The sequence below is a fragment of the Sorex araneus genome, chromosome 5 (assembly GCF_027595985.1).
Source record: "Sorex araneus isolate mSorAra2 chromosome 5, mSorAra2.pri, whole genome shotgun sequence".
NCBI classification, from domain to species: domain Eukaryota; kingdom Metazoa; phylum Chordata; class Mammalia; order Eulipotyphla; family Soricidae; genus Sorex; species Sorex araneus.
The window spans coordinates 110,100,632-110,122,580 of record NC_073306.1 but is presented as its reverse complement, the minus strand read 5'-3'; the positions used below and the strand labels follow the sequence as shown (position 1 = coordinate 110,122,580).

Here is a 21,949-nt window from a genome sequence, read left to right as displayed (position 1 = left end):
TGGACTGTGAGAACCACAGAGATGCCTTCCACCTGCCCGGCCTATCCACCCAGGGATTGTTCGACTAATTCTTACCTTGATTGCTGTGATTGATTTCAGAACTCAAACCACAGCATGAGGATTTGTTGTTGCTGAAATTTCACTTGAGAATGTTGTCACCAAATAGGAGTGAATGGCAAGATTCACACGTGGAATAGACATATTTCTATGCTGGCGGGATAGCTCAGTGGAGCGAGCATGTGACTTGAAAGGTGGGGTCCAGGCTCCATCCCTGCACCTCATCTGTGTTCCCGCAACAGCTCAAGAGGAAATCCAGAGTGTAATGCTGGGAGTGCAGGGCCTTAGTCTCACTGGGCACTGACATTAGTCAAATTAAAACCTAAATACATTGTATTATTCTTCATACTAATGGAATACTGTGTTTGCCTCTGTAGAATGTTCGTGCAAGTGTTAATGTTTCAAAGAAGTGGTTGGTGGGCCCTAGTGATAGCACAGTGGGGAGGATGCTTGGCTTTGTATGAAGTAGAAAGCTGGATCCATCCCCAACACCCAGAAGGTCCCCAGCACCCCACTAGGACCCATCCCTGAGCACTGCTTGATGTGCCCCCTCACAAAATTAATACATTGCTGGAGCGATAGCATAACAGGCAGTGCGTTAGCCTTGCACATAGATGACCTGGGTTCGATTCCTCCATCCCACACGGCAGAGCCTGGCAAGCTACCCGTGGCGTATTCGATATGCCCAAAACAGTAACAAGAAGTCTCACAATAGAGACGTTACTAGTGCCAACTCGAACAATTGGATGAACAATGTGATGACAGTGCTACTATAAGAAACATAAAATTATAGCTGAACATTACATCAGCATATCTCAAAAAAAGAGACTTTCTCTGCACAACCAAGGTACAATTCTTGACTACTAGTACAAATTTTGAAGAATTTCATAATAGCACAGCAGTAGAGCGTTTGCCTTACATGCGGCCTTCCTGGGTTCGATTGCTCTGTCTTTCTCGGAGAGCCTGGTATGCTACCGAGAGTGTCCTGCCAGTACAGCAGAACCTGGCAAGCTCCACGTGGCATATTTGATATGCCAAAAACAGTAACAAGAAGTCTCACAATGGAGACATTACTGGTGCCCGCTCGAGCAAATTAATGAGCAACTGAATGACAGTGCTAGAGTGCAATTCATCCACTACCAAACTACTAAATGACTATTCATTACAGAGGAGAGAAGGGACCTTCTGTTCATGTGGCTGATCCATTTTAGATCCCAGTTAAATTCAGTACATAGTCAAACTTGAGCACTGTTTGAAGAGTTGCTGAGCACAGAGCTAAGAGCAGCTTGAGAACCCCAATGGCTATGAGCACACACAGATCCATATAAAGGAATATTGATTACACATGTAATACTTTTCCATTCACCAATTCCTAAGCCTGATTCTAGGTCACCCACAAAATTAGTTTAACAAATTCTGGGCATGTGATTCACTTAGTTTCTAGCCCACTCCTGTAACTGAATACATGAACAGTTGGAGCTACTCCAGCAATTGGAAGTTCAGTGCAATGTAAACAACAATCAGGACAGTTCAGTTGGGAGGTGCTGACCCAGGATCCATGGTTAGAACCCCAGAGGGTTCCCCGAGCCCAGTGTGGAGTGATCCCTGAGCAGTCAGGGAAAATGCTCGGCACTACAGAATGTGCACCCCCAAAACGGATAATGAACACAAAATATTATGATATCTGGATATTAACGCCCAGTGATTTCTGAGCATTGTTTTTTTGTGGTGTTGGTTGGGGGTCAGGTTTGGGGCTATTACTGGTGGGTATTTGCAAGGAAATCCTTGTGGATTTTATTCCCTTTGTGAAAATATAAACACTCTGGCTTCATCCTCTGACTGTCCGGTAGTTGGCGACCCCACAGATTTCCTGCTGATCTGATCCAAGTTCAGGAACGGGAAAAAAAATCAACTTTCCTGACCAGAAAGTACCAGGTCAGGAATAGTTGGAGTCTGGCCCTTTAACACTCCAGCGGGAAGTGTGGGTGACGTCACCGAGTTCCTGTCTGAGGGTGGCAGCATTTCCATTCGGCCGCAGAGCATGGGGACTGGGGCAGGAGGGGAAGGGGGATCCCGGGGCGGACAGGGGGTCCTGGCTGGGTGGCTTTGTGCCATGGCGGGGGCGGGGGGGAGAGGGGCGGCGGCCCCACCCGGGTGGCCCCTCGCCCTGCCGAGGTTTGTCCAGTTCGTTCCTGCCCTTCAGGGAGACGAGGGGGATTCTGAGGGAACTTACCTCAGGGCTGCCGGCGGGCGCGAGTCCCAGGGAGGCCTGGCCGTGCCCGGCGGGGCTCGGGGCAACTCCGGGCTCTGCACTCGAGATCCTCCGGGGGTCGGGGGACCCCATGGGGTGTCGGTCAAGGCCCCGCCCTCCCCGCTGCCCTGTCGCTCAGGCCCAGCCACAAAGAGAGACAAGAGGGAGCCTCAGTTCCCCAGTTTCCCGCACGTCGGCGGGGCGTGCGCGGCCGCCTCCCCATTGGTTCCTGCGGGGACACTCGGAGCCCCCGGGGGTCTCGGGCTGGGGCGGGGGGTCACCCGGGAATGTTCCTGGGCCGGTCCTTGTCGGGCCACTTCTGTCATTGTGATTATGGAGTCGGGGCCGAAGGGTCGGTTTCCCTGGAAAGGGGGGAGTTAGTCTCTCTTTTAATTAAAAACAAAGTTTTGTTTCATAATACTTGACCGACATCCCACCGCGTGCAGGGTCCCTCCTGGCTCTGCACCAGGGGACTCTCCTGGCGGGACTCAGGGTCCTGTGGAATGTCAGGCTCGGTCCTGTCAGCCCCGTGCACGGCAGATGCTCTCCCAGTGCACTGCCCTCTGCACTGGCCGGGGACTCAGGAGTGTGTGGCTGACCGTTTGATTTTCCCGGGTTCCCTGCGGCTGCGGTAGGTTTTTGGGATCCTGGGAGATGCGGAGCTGAAGAGACTCTGGCAGAAGTGGGTCTAGCATCCGGGCTGTGTTGGAGCAGAGTGGTCCTTGCAACCAAATGTAGCAGGTGGTAGGCTGGTCACTTCCAGGATGTACCCCTAGATGTACCATAATGCAATCTAGGATTTCCATTGGTCACCACACATTTATTTCTTTGTTTTACATAATTTTTAGATTTTTTATGGTGAGGGAACACATGGCAATGTTCAGGGGTTATTCCTATCTCTGCATTCAGGGATCACTCATGGTGGTGCTCAGAGAAACATGGAATGCCGGCAGTCAAACCTGGGTAGACACGTGCAAGACAAGAACCCCACCCACTATATTTCTGTTATTATCAATTGTAGTTTTTGGTCCACAGCTGGCAAGTGCTCAGGGCTCACTCTTGGATCTTAGCTCAGGCGTGGCTCCTGGCAGTGCTGGGGTGGGGAAATCTATGTGCTCTTGCATATTAACCCGGGCTCAGCTGCTTGAACAAAAAGCATCCTATCCATTTACTATCTCTGCTAACTCTGATTTTATTTTTCCCCAGAAAAATAATTTCTGCTTCCCCTGTTAGGTTTCAGAGCAATCCCTCATTGACGGAGGTATTTCTCCAGGACGAGAGGCTGCCCTTTCTGTTCTGGTGAGTACTTGCAGAAATGGGATTTTCAGGGACCTGTTGCACTAGGTTTTAGATGTATCACTCTAGGGGCGGGAGCCTTAGTACAGCCAGGACAGTGTTGGTCTTGCTCAGGACGGACCTGGGTTCAATCCTCCCATACCCCATAGGAGTGTCTGAGCATCAAGAGATCTGGCCCAAAAACCACAAAGAAAGAAAAGCTGAGGGGGCTGGAGCGAAAGCACAGCTGGCAGGGCATTTGCCTTGCACGCGGCCGAGCTGCACTCAATTCCCAGCATCCCATATGGTCCCCTGAGCACCGCCAGGAGCAATTCCTGAGTGAAGGGCCAGGAATATCCCCTGTGCATCGTCAGGTGTGACCCAAAAAGCAAAGCAAAGAAAGAAAAGCCGAACAGTAGGAGAGCAGACAGGGCACTTGCCTTTCATGCGGCTGAGGGGTTTGTTCTCCAGTACTGCATAGGGTTCCCTGAGCACTGCCTGGTGTCTCCCAAACCTCTTTTTGGCTGCTGTGGGCTTCTCTCCTACCTCATCTTTTTGTTTCCCCCTTTATGCTACAAACTTGGAGTTGATCAGGGACTCTTCCCCTCTGTCCATGTGTCTCTGGATGTAGGGGAGCCGTGCCGTGTCCCCCACCAGTAAAGGAGGTGCTCAGCCATTGAGCTACTCTCCCTGGTCTATCTCACTACTTGGAGAGCAGACGGGCTGGGATTTGAGGACATACCTGGCAGTGCTTGAGGGTTGTGCCCTGCTCTGTTCACATTAGCAGTGCCAGTGGGTACTGGTGAAGGTCCCCGAGGTTTCATATGACCAGCATGTGCTCCAGCCTGGGGTGCTCTCTCCTGCCCCTGTGTTCATACCTTCATTGGAAGTTCTTAGATGTGAACATGCTGGAAAACTTCCAACAAGATGCTGTCAGAGGAAACAAAGGGGTTGGAGTCTTTGAGAAAAATTATAGACTTTCATCATTTAGATTTCTTTTTGGGCCAGATGTATGTTCCACCTACTTTTCTTACACAGGATCACATAACTGAATGAGTAAAATGACATAATCTGTGAAAACTTGACCTGTAAGTTTTGAGCATCTCAGGGTGTGGCCCAAAAATAAACCAAAGAATTGAGCCTTGAGATTTATTGCTGGATTTCACACATATCTGTTAGCAGACTACTTTTTCTGTGCCTTTGTCGGAGGGGAGGGGAGTGGCGATCTCAAATCCAGCAGTACTCAGGTATTCAGGGTGTAAAGTTGAGTCAGACAGATGCAATCCTTGGAAATCACAGCCTGTTTTCAGCTCAGGGTCACACCAGGCGCTGCCAGGTGTCCGCAGCCCTGCCATGAACTCTACCAGTTGGGCCATGTCCTAGCCTCCACCGGCATGCCAGTCTGTTCTTATCAGAAGGTTCACAGGATTTATGTAGAATTTGGATTCTGGTGTAAGAGATAGGTCAGGAGTGCAGGCCCTGGCCTTAGAAGCAGACTGCCACAGTATAATAGTTTCATTTCCAGTTGGTCATGCCTTCGATGCTAATGGGTCACTCCTGGCTCTGCTCATTGATAACCTCCTGCAAGACGTGGGAACCGTTTCCATCTGACGGAGATTGAAAGTTGATTGAAGTACATGCCAGGCAAGCACCCTATGCTCTGTGCTATCACTGAGGCCATCATAAAAAGGGTTTTACTCTGGTTAAATTCCAGGAAGTTGTGATAGTAAATGTACTTTTTCCTACTAAGTACACAACTCACTATTCTTGAGTGTGTGATTTTGCTTTGGGATTACATCCACCAGTAGTCTGGGCTTCCTTCTGAGTCTGCACTCAGGAATTACGCCTGGTGGGTTTGTGGACGGTATGGATGAGGGAGGTCAAACCCCGGTAGCTGTGTAGAAGGCCAGTGCCCACCTTTCCCTGTGTTTTATTGATCTGACTCTGGGATCTGATTTTTAACTATTCAGCTATATATCTTTTTTCAGAAATTATAGAATTTTCAATTAGGGTAGACCCAAGAGCCCTAAGAACAGGTCAGCAGGTCAGCTGCTTGCTTTACCTTCCATGAGAGCGAATGGCATCGTGGATTACAACGCACTTCTTTGTCACCTGGAGAGGAAGGAACATCCGGGGATGTCTTTCTGAGTGGGTCTGTGAGCTGGCCTGAGGGTGATGCTGGGCCATCATCATGAGGCCCATGAATTGTGCTCCATTCTGGAGCTCATAGGTCTGACTTCTCTTCCAGGTGATTCCACGGAGCCACCTGCTAATCCTTGGGAATTACAGAAGCTGCAGACAATGGTGACATGCCACTGACACACTGTTTCAGGTGGGAGGAGAACAATGTGGTGACATGATGCAGTAACAGGCACGTACCGGTTTCTAGGGTCTCTGTCTCTTGAGTTTCAGGAAGGAGTTCTTTTTTTTTTTTTTTAAATATTTTTATTAGTTTATTTTTAATTAGAGAGTCATCGTGAGGGTACAGTTACAGATCCATACATTTTTGTGCTCATGCTTCCCCCATACAAAGTTCAATAACCCATCCCTTCACCAGTGCCCATTCTCCACCACCAGTAAGCCCAACATCCCTCACCCCCTCCCCAGTCCCGTCTCCCCCCACCCCACCCTGCCACTATGGCAGGGAATTCCCTTTTGTTTTCTCTCTCTGATTAGGTGTTGTGGTTTGCAATAGAGGTGTTGAGTGGCCATTGTGTTCAGTCTCTAGTCTGTATTCCACCCGCCTCAGGAAGGAGTTCTGGGATGTAATTCCTGGCCTGAGTGCTCCGACTCTTTGCTATTTGAGGCTACTTTGTCCTTGTCTGTTGTTTTCCTTTTATTTGGATTTAGCCACAACAAGCAGTGCTCTCTGAGTACTTCTATCTCAGTGTTCAGTTATTCCTACCAGATCTCAGGGTCCCTATCAGGTGGCATGGATTCAAGACTGTCTTCAGTTTCATTTGTTTTTTTTTTTCTTTTGAGCAACATTTAGTGATCATTATATTTTAGGACAGGAATGATTGTGTGCTTTATATCTGTTTCACTTATAGTAATTGTCTTTGCAAAGTGACTGTACTTTGATCTATGCAACATTTTCCTTTTTAAATTTTTTTAAAAAATTTTTTAATTAGTGAATCACCGTGAGGGTACAGTTCACGGATATACATATTTTCCTACTTGTATTTTAGTCATACAATGCTCGAGTACCCATCCATCCACCAGTACCCCTTCTCCACCACCGATGATCCCAATATCCCTCCCACCCCCTCATTCCATACCCCACCACCCGTCCCCGCCTCTGTGGCAGGGCACTCACTTTTGTTTTGTGAGGTGAGGGGAGGGTCACAACGAGTGATTCTCTTTGGTTACTTCTGGCTCTGCACTCAATGTTGCAGCTGGCAGTGCTTGCCGGACCAGATGGGACAGTGGGGATTGACAGTCCTGCCCACTGTCCCCAGACCCTCTGTAGTGTAACTCCATCTGCCGCTTTGTTTTCTATTGTATTTGTTGTTATCCCACAGCGTATGTGCTCAGGGCCACTGGAGACCTGTTACCACCTACGGGCCTTCGGTGAGAGCAGCCTGGGAGCAGGGCTGGGCTTTGTGTTCCCCAGGGACAGTTGTTCTGATGGCTCAGGATTATTGACAGCAATGTTGATAACTTTCATATGTTCATTTCTCTTTTTCTGTTTTTGTTATTTGGCCACACTTGGCAATTATCAGGCTTGCTGCTGGGATTCAGGGGATCTACCCAGGTCAGTCAAGAGCATGGGAAAGGCCCCCACGTGATGTACTATCCCTCAGCTTTCTGTGAATAGTTCGTTCCATTGCTAAATGAATCTACTTCTTGTACGACCACAGGGGCCCATGGGGGTGCTGTGGACTAAACCGGCTCAGCACCTATATGGCACGTATTCTATTGTACCTGACCTGCAACTTCATTTGTTATTTTTTTCAGTTTTGATTATTTTAGGGGACTATACCCAGCAGTGCTCAGGGATAACTCTGGCTGTATATTCAGGAATTTCTTGTGGCATTGCTCCTGGCCCTTATGGTTGCTAGGGATCAAACCTATCTCTGTGCGTCATCAGGTGCCTGCCCTGCTGGACTATCGCTCTGAGCATAAGTTCACTTTCTTTTTAGGGACTCATGCCATTAGTTTCTGTTGTATTTCAGTGCTTGGAGTCACTTCCTGTGCTTTTTGGGGGGCTTCAGCATAACAATTTCAGACTGAATTTAAAACTTGGGACTTCTGTGACTGATAACTACCAATTTGGGGATATCAGAGTTTCTGTTCAAGCTCTTTTAGGAATTAGCTTAATTTTGTTTGAGACATATGGTGTTGGCTTGTCACCAATATCATTTCTCTATTGGGACAGGGATTTCTGGGGTGAAGCCTGCGGTGATCTCCTGGCTTGAAGGAGGAGCCCTAAGGTGGGGTAGAAGAGGCATGTGTGCAGGTGAGTGTCTGAGGACCCTTTGTGGCTCGGGCCCTGCGAAGTGTGTGGATGCCTGAGTTCATGTGAGTCACGCTGCTGACCATGGAGGCCTCGGGCTCTTGGATACAGGTGTCTGTTCATGCTCACGATGCCCTTTATTTCACGAACTGCTTGTCATAGAATGATCCTGTGCTTTCCTTTCTTGGCTTTGTTGTCATTTTTCCTTATCTGTCAGGTAATGTACAATATTCATGGGATTCACAGCCATTGGCCCCCTGTTTGTGCTTCAGTGGTTTCTTGTACAGCCTGCACTGGTGGTATACCCTTTCAGGGGAATCTGTTTACCACTCTTCTCTCTGTGTCATGCTTATTTTTGCCCTCAGATCATTAGAATGTTTTGGCAGTATATTAAATTTATTTTTGGCTGTAGGGCTCAGAATTTTCAGTGTTTATTCCTGGCAGTTTTCAGAGGTTACTTTTGGTGGTATTCAGGGATCAAACCCTGTCAGCTTCATGTGATGGAAGTGCCTTCCCTGCTGTTCTATCTAATCCACTAAGACACAACTTTTGTGGGGCTGGAGCAATAATACAGCAGTTAGGGTGCTTGCCTTGCATGTGGCCAACCCGGGTCCAGTTCCCAGCATCCCATATGATCCGCTGTGCACCGCCAGGAGCAGTTTCTAAGTGCAGAGCCTGGAGTAACCCCTTTGAATCGCCAGGTGTGACCCAAAAAGCAAAAAAATAAGAAGTAAAAAAGAAGTTTCTTTTGCTTTTCTGTTTACATAATGAATGTATGAGCCTACGATAAAATACTGATTTGAGATAGAGAGCTGATACCTCAGGAAGGGTAGTTGCATTGCACATGGCAGACACAGGTGAAAACTTGACATCTCATATGTTCCCAGGTATCACCAGGTCTAGATAAAAAGCAAAACTGAAAAGGCTCCTTTGTGGATTTGCAAGCTGCTCCTAGCATTCCCCACAATGGACGTCATTCAAATACTTTCCATTACTGATTCTTTTTTTTAATTTTTGTTGGATAACACCAAGCAATGCTCAGGGGTTACTCCTGGATCATTCACTCAGGAATTACCACTGGCAGTGCTTGGGGAACTATATGGGATTCTGAGAATCGAACCTGGGTTGGTCTTGTGCAAGGAAAATGCCCTATCCACAGTGCTATCACTCCAGTCCCAATATTACTAACCCTTCCATTGTGTTTTATGTTTGATTTCAGAAAGGAAATCACAGCTTCAGGGGATTTCACTGCAACAATTTGATTTGGGAATTGAGTCACCAAAAACGAGTGAGTCGGTATGATTTGCATATTGAATATAATATTATGTTGGCAGGATAGTTCCTTGGAAGAAGAATGTGACTTGAAAGTGGAGGTCTGGCCACTGCAGGGTGGAACTTTGTAGCCTAATGTTTGAGTAGAGGGTCCAGAGTCTTAGTGGATGCTAAAATCAGTCCTTTTAAAATCGAAGGATATAATTTTGGTTATTATTATTCATATTTCTTGCTTTTTCATTCTCTCACGGTGATGCTGACTAGTTACTTCAGGCTCAGCTCTCAGGAATATCTCTGGGAAGTGCTTAGAGCACCATCTGGGATGCCAGAATTCAAACTGGGTCCACCAAATGCAGTGGGAATGCCCTCCCCACTCTTCTAGCATTCATAACCTGTCCTAGCATTCTTAATGCTGTTCTAGCATTCTTAAACGAATTCCTACTAGTATTTAGAAGAAATACTGTGATTTTTCACTGGATTGAAAGTAGGCACAAGAGTTAATTGCTTAAAAGAATTGGTTTGTTGCCACGAGTGATAGATTATTGGGGCAGACTTGCCTTCCACAGGCTGGAAACCTGGACTCTATTCCCAGCACTGTTCCGTGGGACTCACCGTCAGTGATCCTTGTCACTTCTTGGTGTGGTCATTCTCAAAATAAATACAAACTACAAACCAAAAAAGAATAAAAAACCTCGATCCTAGAGAGGATTTGTTTGTTGTGAAATGTTTTCAGTGGCCCCCATGGTCCATCTTGCTGTGTAGGATTGTAGCCATGCCTTAACACATGGATAGGGGCTCCACACTGTGCTACAAACAAACCCAGACTCGGGTGTATTTTATTTTGTTGGAAACTACTTCTTTGGCATTCTGCAGACAGTCCTATGTCCATTTTATGTATATGTTTATCGAGTTGAGAATATTTGAACAATTTAATGATTGTGCAGCCTTCATTATGTGGAAACATTGGGTCATCCCATAGAACATCCATCCACCTGTCATAAATTGCATTCCTAGTGGTGGAAATGTTGGCCGCAGTTTCTTTTCACAGAGACTATAAAGGAATGGAGCAGTAATTGGAATCCTCCTGTGCATTGTACAAGGAAGCAGCCAACCCCAGTGGAATGTCTCTGATCCTGCACTCTGTGACAATATCTCCAAGTCAGCAATCCCGCCCTCTGCTCCATGGGGATGCTGAGAAAGGCTAATGTCTTCTGAGGGATATCAGTGTGGAGAGAGCGACCTCACTGTGAAGAACCTCTCACCTGGGAAAAGTTCCTCACAGTCTGTTCTCCTCAGTTTCTGGACACAAACACCTCAAGGCAGCAGCCCCAGGAATGTGGGAGAGGAGCACTGTTTATAGTGAGTCCCACATTCCGACATTGGCATAAGGAAAGTCACCATGTACTGACCCTGTCCAAGAATAATGTTCCCTTAGAAACCTACAGTAGACAGAATCCCCAGGATCGTTACCAGGGAGAACAAACTTTGAGGCAGGTATCATCGCAGTGTGTCAGTGCAAAGATTCCAAACTGGAGAGAAACTGTTTATGTTTACAGACTGTGGGAACGCTTTCACTTCCCCCTCAAAACGTATTATACATCAGAGAATTCACACTGCTGAGAAACCTCATGCATGTGAGCAATGTGGAGAGGCCTTTACCTTGTCCTCACAACTTGATGGCCTCAGGGAAATTCATACAGGAATGAAAACTTACTCATGGCAGGACTGTGGGAAGGCCTAAACTTGCTCCTCTGATCTCTTTCATCACAGAAAGAGTCATTCTGGAGAGAAACCTTATTCACGTCAGGACTGTGGAAAGGTCTTTGCTTATCACTGAAGCCATTCTGTGCACAAGGATAATCACACTGGAGAGAAACAGTGATTCTGTAAGACATATGGAAAGGCCTTCACTTGATGGGCAGCCCTTAAAGGGCACATGAATACTCATTCTGGAGAGAAGTCTTATATATGTCAGGAGTGGGGGAAGAACTTTAGCAGATCCTCAGTTCTTAGTATACATAGGAGAATTCATACTGGCAAGAAACTTCATAAACTTAAGGCATGTGGAAAGGCTTTCAGTGATTTATGAGCCCTTAATAGGCATATGAATACTCATACTGGAGAGAAGCCCTTTGTATGTCAGGAGTGTGGGAAGACCTTTAGCAGATCCACGTATCTTACTGTACATAGTAGAAATCCCAGCCTTATGTATGTCAGGAGTTTTGGAAGGCCTTCAGCATGTCCTCCTATCTTTCAGTACATAGGAGAATTCACACTGGAGAGAAGCCTCATAATTTTTAAGTTTGTGGAAGGGTCTTCACTCAGCAGTCAATCTTTACTCAGCATATGAGAAGTCATACTGGAGAGATGCCTTAGTAGTGTCAGGAATGTGGGAAGGCCTTTAGCTCATGCTCAGTGCTCACTGTACATAGGAGAACTCATTTGGGAGAGAAGCCTTTTGTATGTCAGGAGTGTGGGTAGATCTTTCTCAGATACTCAGAGCTGACTAGACATAATAGAATGCACACTGTCGAGAAACCTTAGAAACGCAAGGCATATAGAAAGTCCTTCATTTGATCATCTTCCCTTATAACACATATGGGTACGTACAGTGCAGAGAAGTCTTATGTATGTCAGGAGTCTGGGAAGGCCTGACATTCATAAGGCATAATACAGTAGTAGGATAGCCTTAACACTTACGTGTACTCATAGGAGAATTCACACTTGAGAGAAACCATATTAATGTAAGGACTGTGAGACAGCCTTCATCAGCACCAGCGATTTCATACTAGAGAGAAATTGAATGTGAGAAATGTGGAAAGCGTATTATTTCTCATGCCTTTGTGTTGGGGCTGGACTGAGCTATCAGGGTGAGCCCATGTATACTGTACCGTACTACGGACAGGAACATAGGGACCCATGAAAATGGGCGAGACTTCTCGTGTGTCCTGACTGGTTTGGATGAAGCTGAACATTTTCCCCCTTCAAGCTGCCTTCAGAAAAATAATTTCAGAATACTGAAAAGAGCAGTTTTTCCTTCTCTCACAGAAGCCTGGCTGGTCTTTGACATGCAGATGGTGTTAGCCAGGCCTGACCTTTGATATTGTAAATTGTAGATTTCAGGTGCAGGCCCAGCTTTGTCTTTGGGATGCAGATTTCAGGTGCCTGCCCAGTTTGTATTTGAAGTGGCAAGCACAGCCTAGTCTTTGGGATGTAAATCCAGGTGCCTGAAGAAGGTTTCAGTTTCGGTTTTGTATCCAGGTGCCTGTAGGTTTCAGTTTCGGTTTTGTATCTTTCCCTTCTCAGTTCTGTATTCTTTTCCCGAGGCTATAGGCCTACCCATACAAGGAAACAATATGTTCCATTGTCTCAATGTTCTCCCTGTAACATTTTTTGATGCCTTTGGTGAAGTCACTATATTGCGCCCTTTAGAGGTACCATGATCAATAAAAGGAGGTCCACGAGGCCCTCTGCCTTTGCTAAGAGCCAGAGCGAGCCTTAGTCCTCCAATCAGTGAATATTTCTTCCGCGTTCCTATCTCAGCGCCTCCGATTGCAGAACGTTCACGCAACACCTTTGTAGTCATAGGAACAATACTGGAGAGAAGCTATATGTTTCCCTTTTTCCTCCATTTTTTAAATTTTAGTTCTGGGGTTCTGAGTTGTTTTGGGTGGTGTATGTTGTATAATCTGGAGAATGGGGATATCCCTCACAAATTATGCAAGGATGTGAATCGGATCAAGTAGAGTCATTGCTGTGAAATTATTTTGTAAGTTATAAAGTGAGAGCCTGGCAAGCTACCCGTGGCATACTTGATGTGCCAAAAATATTAACAATGACGGTCCTCATTCAGCTGACCCTGAGAGATCCCCCAATACGCCATCAGCCTACACTGGCATGTGCCAGGGACAAATGGAGACGTTACTGGCACCCACTCGAGCAAATTGATGAACAACAGGATGACAGTTCTACAGTGAAGTTATAAAGTGCCATTTGAACATTAGGCACATGGATGTGGCATATAAATATAAGTCGGTATTTCTGGCTTTAATCTTTATTTTAAAGTTGGCTTATTAGTATAAAGTAGCAGATTATGTTAAAGGAATTTGGGGGAGAAATGACGTATTAATAATGTTTTGGGGAAAGGGTTCTGATCACTGTTAGGTCATAGAAAACAATAAGACTTGCAGTTTATTTGGGTCATTTGTATTTGGGATAATTAAGTGGGTAATCCCCTCTGGTCACTTTGTCTTCTGACATCTTCTTTCTGTGTGCTGGCCTCCTCTTACCACTTAATCCGTCCTCACTTCTCCTCCAGGCAGTGACCTTTACAGTGCAGCTATATTTTCATTCATTATTAGTGGGCTTATATGTTGGGCCTGTCATCAGATTGGACGGTGTGAAATCATCATTTTGGTTGGTTAAAAACAGTCAGTTCAGCTTGCTCAGACTAATACAATAGGTACTCAATAAAGTGTTGCTAATTCTCTCATTGGATCAATAAGCCAAGCAGGGTGTTTTGCTTTCTAGCTCCTTGGATCGTGGTTTTTTATGATTTTTTTATGCTTCTAATCCCTTATCAGAATAAGAATTTTTGGTGCTTAAAATGCATATCTACAAATAATGCCAGTTACATTGAAATACAGTTATGGAAATTAAAAGAATCCAAACTTGTCACATAGTAATGTGTGCTTTTAAAATTAATTCATTGAACAGCAAGATCATTGAATTAAAACTTGGGAATAGTTACTTGTTTTTTTAATGATAGCTGCTTGAAACTTTTTTGCACTGTGCACAGGAGATGATCATTATGGAATGGCCTCTGATGATCACTGAGAAATATGGAATGCTGAGAAAGAGCTGTCAGCACCTGAGAGCTGTCAGCTACCTTTGGTAGCTGAATGATCACTGGGGAGAGTTACCAGATTCTCATTTAGAATGGAAGGCTGTTAGCAGAGGTGATCTAAGTGGCAAGTTTAAGATACTTAAAACTTAAAAGCGGTGATAAATGTGACTGATGTCAGTAACATCACTGTCATACGAGTAAAAATATTGTGATATGATGTAAAGTCAAGGCAGAGATAGTGCTAATACTGTTGTTATGCTTTGTTGCCTATCTTCTTTTTTGGGCGTCACCTGGTGTTGCTCAGGGGTTACTCCTGGCTTTACACTCAGAAATCACCCCTGGTGCTACTCAGGGGACCATATGGGATGCCAGAGATCAAACCCAGGTCATTTGCACGTAAGGCAAATGCCCTACCCGCTGTACTATTGGTGTGGCCCAAGGCAGTCTTGTTCATATCTAGGGCTGTAGTCTTACATTTCAAAGACTTTGGAAGTTAGAAGGCCATAAATCATCTAACAAGTGTTGCAAAGATGTCTACATTTGTGGACGTCTGCTAGGCTTGATCCAATGCTTTGGCAGTATTAAAGTATTAAGGCTTTATACTTCCAGACTTGAGGGCTAGAATCTGTCCAGACAGTCCTTGTTTGCCTACCAGTGTTTAAGAAATTTAATGGACTCTATTTATATTATTTTGCTTGTAGATTCCAAATATAAATTTACATATAGATGTGGAACCTTTTTGCTGTGTGTGTAGGGGTGCACAGCTGGAGATGCTCTGGAGTTACTCCTGGCTCTGCACTCTGGAACTACTTCTAGCAGTGAACCGGGGACCGTGTGAGATACTGGAGATCAAATCTTGGTTGGCTGTGTACAAGACAAGGTCCTACAAATTGTACTATCTCTTTAGCTCCAGACATGGAAACTTTTTAAAGAGAATTCCATTGAAATTTTCTATAGTTACTAAAATATAAAATTTAAAAAGGACTTTGTGAAAATGACTCACAAAAACTGTGTCTGTTAAAAAAAGTGTGCTAGTGTTTACATGGGAAGATCATGTGCAAATGATACAGTGAGTACTCCAGTGGTTCAGAGAAAGAAGGCCGCCGTGTGGATGGGATGGGATGGCAGGGCGAGCTGGGCCTTGGAGAGGAGGAGTTCAGTGGATAGACACGAGTGCGGGAGAAGACATTTGCATCAGGGAGGAGGTGTAGGAACTTTGGGTTTGCTCCTGGGAGTATATGTTACTTCAGAGAATGCTGCTTGAGTTTGGAGATGTGGTACAGCGGGTAGCGTTCTTGCCTTGCAAGGGGATGGCCTGAATTCAATACCATGCACACATATGGTCCCTGGAGCACCACCAGGAGCGGTTCCTGAGCACAGAGACAGGAGTATGCACAGAGTGCCCTTGACTATAGTCTAAAAACAAACTAACCAAAACAATAAAAAAAGAGATTGCTTCTTATTTTTGTTTGGCTTTTTAGGTCACACCCAGTGATTCTCAGCGGTCACTCATATCTCTGCACTCATGAATTACTACTGGCGGTACTTGGGGGAATACATGGGATGCAGGGATCAAACCTGGACTGGTCATGTGCAAGGCAAACACCTTACCCACTGTTCTTTCACTCTGACCAAAGAGATTGCTTCTTAAGCTCCCACACATGCATAGAGTTTCAATAAATAGAACCATAGAAATGGTCAACTTTGGTAACTAATCATCAGTGCAAATTCTTTGTTCTTTTATGTTTGTAAAATAATTATTTTCCTAATGTATACTGATTACTGGCTTCCTCCACCACTCTCAGAGAGCCCTGCAAGCTACGGAGCGTATCTCGCCCGAACGGCAGAGCCTGGCAAGGTACACGTGGCATATTCAATATGCCAAAAACAGTAACAATAAATCTCACAATGGAGATGTTATTGGTGCCTACTCGATCAAATCGATAAACAACAGGACGACAGTGCTACAGTGCTTTTTCTTTCTTGCACTTCGGTGATGCTCAGGGAACCATTCCGAATTCTGATGTGTGAACCCAGATTTCCCGCATGCAAGACAAGTGCCCAGCCCACTGTACTACCCCTCTTCCCCCATCCTCTGGATTTGAAATTGTGTTTCTGAAACTGCCTTCTGTGGTTTCCCTTGTAGGCAAGAGTCCAGTGGTTGCGCTTTTTCCAAAGACTCTGTTCTTCCAGCCTTTTTCCTTTGCAATGTCTGTCCAGGACTCTGGGCTGCTGCTAGGCCAGTTCCTCTCTGCATCTCCAGGGCTGGCTCTGGAGTCATTGCTCTCAGCCTATCTTGATAATTCGCCAGTATCAGGTGTCTTGAAACTACCTGCCTCTTTTACCTTCAATCAGACCACCCGCGTTTTTCCTGAGGGACTGTGATAGCATTGATTGAATGTCTGACTGACCAGTACAGGATCAGGGGCCTTCTCCTTCCCCCGCAGCTCCCCACTCTGTGGCCCACCACCCCATCAGCTGCCTCTCCACTCCTTTATTTAGTCCGTTCCCCTTGCACCACCAGTTCACCTGGGTTCTGTAAATCTGGGCCATGGCCCTTAAAGGTCCCTGGCAGAAGAGGAAGTGCCGTCATAGAGGGCCCTTCAGGAATGCTTTCTATTCAAGCTGTGGTTGCCTGGCTCGGGCTGCCATTGGTCTCGTGGGTAGAGGAGGAATTGGTGCCCGGCGTGGCAAGGCGACTGTGAATACAGATTTTGTGGCAAGATCGGAGTGGCCATCGCGAGTGCCTGGCGCCTCCAGATCTCTGCACTGTGAGAGGCGGGGCCTGCCAGCTGGGTTTGCTGTTTCGCTTGTTTTTCACTGGTTCTGGATATCCAGGTGGTTTTTGAGGTGTGGCGAAGGCTTTCGGGGATCCAGAGGCTTTGGGCGTTGCAGTGGGGGTTGTGCCAGGGTGCAGGCGTCGCGGGTGTGAGCGAGTGATCTTGGGGGCTCCCCTTGGCCAGGATCGCCTCCAGCTGTGGAAGGGGTCCGAGGCGCGTGGGTGCAGATTTGCAGGGGCTGCAGAGGGCAAGGCTTAGCCCTCCTGAACCTGCCAGCACCGAACTGTGCTTGGCCCTGTCCAGAGCTCTTGGTCCTTGCATCACGAGTGTAGAACCTTCAGACTCATTTCCACAGGCAGGGCCATCTGCAGCAGGAGACCCAGTTGTCCTCTGTCCTTTGATTTACTGCCATGGTGGGGTGGGGCCACCCATGTCGTGCTCCCTGCGGTGGGTGGGATTTGCAAGTGAAACTTTTTGATTATTGTTTTGGTTGGACTTGTGTACCATATCAGGAGATGCTCTGGGTTTACATTCAGCTCTGGGGTCTGGAAATCTGCTGATAGTACTCGGAGTCTGCATGGGATGCTGGGGATTTATCTGGGTTGGCTGCATGCAAGGCAGATTCCCTACCCGCTTTACTGTCTCTTCTCCCAACTTTTGTGATTTTTTCCCCTAGGTCAAGAATTTCTAATTTCAAAGGTTTATTTGCAAAGCACCCCACACATGTAATCCCTCCCTGGCCAGACTACCTCCAGCTATTGTGATGAGTAATGGGGCTAAAGTTTTGGGGTTTCTTTAAAGAGAAATAATTGATTTCCAGGGTTGTTGGTAGTGTTGGGGAAGCTTTGCTCAGGGTCACTCCTGATGTGGTGGAAATAATTCACTTAGAAAGTTCCAGAACAAGTACAACAAGTAGGGTGCTTGCCTTGCATTCGGCCATCCCAGGTTCAATTTACGTGTGGTATTCCATATAGTCCTTTAGCATCACTAGGGCTGAGCCCTGATCCCAGAGCTGCAATAACCTCTGAGCACTGCCAGTTGCCGTCCAGAATCGAAACACATGCACACACACAGACATACAGAGAGGATGTGAGAGCAATGAAAGAGAGTACTAGAATTCAAGAGAAAATATGAATTTCTGTAGTGTAGAAAAAAACAGAAAAGAGGGCTTAAGGACCCACTTTAAATGTGTCACTCTTGAATTTGTCTTTGCACATGAGTGTTGGATGTTAACCCTAAGCGCTTTAGGCTTGATCCATAAATTGCCAGTTTTCTTCCCCCATAGAAGGTTATAGTGCTCTCATGAGCTCTCCTAATCCTCTGATTTTATCTTTAACTCATAAAATCAAACCTACTGGTGATTCCAGACTTTGCATCTGTGGTCAATTATTTGTATTTCTCTTTCCGCTATAACTGATATTATCTATAATCTATTACTATAGAGCAATGTTCTTTGCTTCAAAAGAAAAAAGTTAATGCTAAGCACTTACTATTTGAGGGTTAATTGACTAGAATATATTTATTCCTGGGCATCCATCGTATTTACTTGACTCAGGCTTCAGTTGCCATAGTTTCTAACCCCAGAGAACTGGATCTCACCAAGAATCTCTGGATGGACCTGGGGCAAGCAGCAAAGCTATTTTGGCTTCAATACGGGACAGTCTAGAAATCATAAATCATGGTTTTGTTTCCATGCTGTCATGACTTAAAAGACCAGACCCTTTAGGGGAAGGGGAAGGTATACCAGCCTGAACACTCCATGTAAAATTTATGATAAAAGCACATCCAGCTTTTAACCTTAACTCCTGGATCCCAGAGAAGTAAGTTTTGGAATGTTTCTTACTGTGTGATTCAGATAAATACAAATATTAATAAGAAGTAAACTTAATTGTTAAATACGTACAAGTAGGTAAAGAGCAAAGCAACACAGATGCTTGTAGCCCCTGAGTGAATTTCTCAGTCTAGTCTCAGACAGAACGTTTTCTTGAGTTAATTCCTCCAAAAGAGTTGTCTCTGTTGAAATGCTTGACCTTTGTAAATGATAAAGCACAATACATGCAGGCCTGTCCCTCAACACCTCTCAGGTGTTCTATAAGTATGCTATTCGGCTCGGAATTAAAGGCTCACTATGCACTGCCCATTGGCCATCAGTTGTTGTCATCCCCATGTCTTTGTTTCTCTGGCGAGAGAGACCATCAAACATGTTGTACCATGGGACCTAACCTCCTCACTAATCTTCACATCTGGCGACCTGGGGAGGGCGCCTTAGAATTCACACTTGAGTATTTTTTGTTGTTGTTGTTGCTTTGTTTCATTAGAGTTACCTTTTGAATCACTTGGGGGCTTGTAAACTTGTGGGACCCTATGGGATGCGGGGTACAAACCAGAGTCAGGTGTATGCAAAGCAAGTGCCATATCTGATGTGCTTTCACTCAAGCCCCAGAATGTAATTTTTATCTGATCCACTAGATTTCTGTTTAGATGTTATAACATTTTCTGTTACAGTGGACCCAAGGGTTCTGAGAGACAACACCACAGGTCTGCTTTTGCCTTGCCTTCCCTGAGAGCAATGGGTAGCCCAGATTCTAATCCGCTTCTGCATCCCTTAAAGAGGAAGGAGCATCTGGTAGACTCTTCCTGGGTGTTTATGTGAGCTGCTGCCCAAGGGTGCACCCAGTCAGACCTTTACGAATCCAATACACGACTTCCAGTCAGGGTCATACAGATTGTGCTCCTCTCTTGCTCACGGCTCTGACATTTCCAAGTCTCTGTCAAAGCCTCGGTGGGGTCCTCAAGAATAACAGTCTGGAGAAGATGGTGTCTGACACGCTGTCCCCAGGTAGGAGGAGAGTGACGCGAGGAAGCTCTACAGGGAAAGGAGTGCACAGGTCTCCAGTGTGGACTGTCTGGGAGTCACTTCAGGAAAGAGATGTGGGATGTGGCTCCGGTGGGAGTGCCTGATTCTGCTGTCTGAGGCCACTTTTGTCCACATTCTTTTTTATGTTTGGCTTTGGTGTGACACTCAGTGGCTCTCAAGGAGAGCTCACAGTTTAGTGATCAGTTGTCAATCACGACAGGTCTCCTGGGCCTTACAGACGACAGGCCAGGCTGACTTCTTGGGGGTTTTGCTCTTTTTGTTAGGGATGTGAGTGGTTAGGGGGCGGGATCACACCTTGTGACTCTTGGAGGGACCCACCCAGGGAATGCGCCTACAGTGCTTGGGGGACTATATGGGACAGGGTTATCGACAGACCTACCCGCTGTTCCTGTACCCACTGTACTGTTACTCCAGCCTTCTGCTTTGTTTCCTTTCATATCTCTCGTCTTCCCACAGTGGAGGTGCTCAGGGCTTCTAAGAGGAAGAGCTTAGGATTCCCACCTGACGGGCATCAGGGACCCTAGGGTGTGCTGGCCCCTCTAATGACTCAGACCCCACAACTTGCGATTCCCTATTTTATTCTTCCCACGCTGGAGAGTCTTAGCTGCTTCGCCACAGTCTCGGGTTCAAAAGATGCTTATGTGTCTCTCTGAGCATGCGCTGTTCCCATGGATACCGGTCAGAAGATCTCTGGGGCCGCCTGAGTTATTGGGTGCCAAGAAACTTTTAATCTTAGAGAGATTTTGCCCAGTCTTGAACCGTGATTCCAGAGTCTCATTGGCACATATGTCCACCCACAGCTTTGAATTTCTGACTGGACATTGAGTATCCCTTCTCATCCCTAGAGCAGGTATGTGAGATGTATCATGTGGGAGGTCATGTCTACTGTATTGGTCCACCCTAGTGTTGCTTCTGTTCGGTCCTCCTGGGGGCGTGCTCAGCTCTTACTCTCTGCAGCACTCACAGGACCAGTGGTGCTGGGCTTGGCCATGGGGTGTCATGGGGTGGCCATGGTGTAAGGCCAGTGCCTCCAAGAACCTTCAAGTGCAGCACCTTGACATTGCTGCATACGTGGCTGTCTTATTGTGATTTCTTGTGCCAGTCAGCCAGGAAAGTGCATGGAGGCTGGGTTCCTCCCAAGGTAGCAGGTGAGATGTCCTGAGCCCATGTAGGGCCGTCCTCAGGCCCCAGAAAACAAGAGTGGGGACAGGCCCTGACTCCCCAACCCTGTGAGTGTCTGCTCAGGACACAGTGACCTTCTCCGATGTGTCTGTGAACTTCACTCCGGAAGAGTGGACATGTCTGGATGCCTCTCAGTGAAAGCTGTCTCCGTGATGCTGGAGACCTACCAGCACCTGCAAGCCGTCGGTAAGACCCGCATGGGGTGCACCCTGCGGCTTAGACCTCCTTGCACTCTTGGGGTGTAGCCAGGTCTGCGTCTTCAACAGGGTCTGTGATCTGAGTAGTTCTTTCCAGTGCTAAATCCATTTGCTTCTATTACAGACAACTTCAGTGTGTTTGGTTTGGTTTTGGTTTTAATTTCTGTCCAAGTACACATTCTACCTGGCTGTGTAAATGATCATCTCGGGCTGCTCAGAGACCTGGGAGCTGCTTATAATTTGTCCCGGTTGTCAGCTCCAATGGTCGGAGCATTACCTCCAGTACAATCTCACCATGCTGTTAAGTTCAAGAATTTTGTTTTGTTTTGATTTGGTTTGGGGGTTTCACTGAGAACACTGCGGGATTACTCCTGGCTATGCTCTGGGAGCTTGTGGGCTAAAGGGGATCAAACCGATATTTGTGCACAGCACAGGTGTCCTGCCCGCTGTACTATCTTCCCCAACAGAAGTTTATTTATTTCTTAGGAATTCAGCCATCAGGTCCTGATCTATTTTAGTGTTCAGGGTCACTTGCAGTATTTCTTGGGATAATGATACTTCAGCATGACTCAGGGTTTGCTCCTGGACTCTGCACTCAGCGATCACTACTGGCAGCCTCAGGTGTCCATATAAGATGTTGTTAATGATCCAACTGGGATTGACCTTGACTGTAAAAATCTAAGGCATGCCGAGGGGCTTGTGCATTCACGGGCTCTCTGGGCGGCTGTGTCTCACTGCCCGCGTTCAGTGCTCTG

General features: G+C 46.4%; 1 long non-coding RNA gene across 1 annotated transcript; it reads left to right on the top strand.

Annotated features, from left to right (window-relative positions):
• The first annotated feature begins 7,317 nt into the window (after positions 1-7,317).
• On the top strand, positions 7,318-13,546 carry LOC129404826 (uncharacterized). The gene is made up of 4 exons (XR_008630160.1): positions 7,318-7,337; positions 7,962-8,042; positions 9,259-9,327; positions 10,347-13,546. It is a non-coding gene; the product is annotated as an uncharacterized LOC129404826 (long non-coding RNA).
• Positions 13,547-21,949: the final 8,403 nt, after the last annotated feature.